This window comes from Rhyacophila brunnea, unplaced genomic scaffold (assembly GCF_057557595.1).
Source record: "Rhyacophila brunnea isolate RB1 unplaced genomic scaffold, BYU_Rbru_1.0 scaffold_80, whole genome shotgun sequence".
NCBI classification, from domain to species: domain Eukaryota; kingdom Metazoa; phylum Arthropoda; class Insecta; order Trichoptera; family Rhyacophilidae; genus Rhyacophila; species Rhyacophila brunnea.
Window position 1 is genome coordinate 1,252,092 of NW_028233351.1, and position 1,276 is coordinate 1,253,367.

A 1,276-nucleotide genomic window follows, 5' to 3' on the forward strand; every position below is an offset into this window, starting at 1 on the left:
AAAAACAGTAGCCTAAATTAATGTAATAGAGTATTTATAAATTTCACATAAAAGTATAACAAAGTATATTTTAATATTGTATGTGCAATAAATTCAAATTATAAAAATAAACGAGCCGTTATGTTTTATTAGGCTTTCTATGGTTCAAAATTTACTTATATGAATTCAAACATTAGTATGAATTACATTTGCTCATATGAAATTGTTCTAAATTTATTCTTTCTAACTTTAATAATATAGGAATAAAACATTTAATATAGTAACGTCACTTTAAATTACCCATTTCACAAGAAAATTTATTAGAATTAAAGCTAAAAACCTTTTTATAATTTTTGTAATATCCACCCATAAATTTTTATTGTAAAGATAAATCAAAAAACAATGCATCATGCAAAGAATATCATTTAAAAAACACATTATGCCGTAATAGTAAACCATATGCGCTTGCAATGTATTTATTCACACATTTGCATAGCAAAATAAGTTTAATATATCGCTTTTTTATATCAATAATTTAAGTTATCATTAAAAATCCTTTATAACAGATAAAATACATAATTTGTCAAATTAACGCATTGAACCATATTATTTACTTAGGTGAACGTATACGTGACATCAATATTTTTTTATATTGTTATATTAAAAAATTATAATATTTATATAATTTATAGATGAAATTTATTTTTAGGACTATCTATAGTTACTAAATACTAGTTGCCGTCTAATTTATGCATTTATAAGTCTCTGAATTAGAAATTTTAGCTTATTCATAAATAAATCAACTCATTAATTATGTTTCTTGTATAAATTTATTTTATTGTTTACAACGTATATTAAATTATGTTTATTATTATTATTATACATAAATCCGGATATATATCGACTCATTTCTGTTTTTAGATAATAAATAGCTAAAATTGCGGGCCCAAAATATCATCCTGATATTCAATATACATACATCACATGTTTTTGTTTAAGAAAACCGCGAAAAAATCTATTTAATTATAGATTCATATATTTTACGTTGTTCTATTGAAATTTAATTCATTAATGTTGGGTTTCAAAGTATTTGGTTTTCGGATATTATATGCGTATTTTTTATTTATGGGCTATATTTCTAGTCGTAATTTTAGTTTTTGTTCTCAGACACAGCTTTTTTGATTCTCTGTACCACAGCGTATTTATACTTTCGGCCATCTTCTCCTCTCCAAAGTCTTTTTCAATGCCCCTCATTCTTTCGAAGACCTATTAATTCAAGGGTTTTTCTCAATCCCAA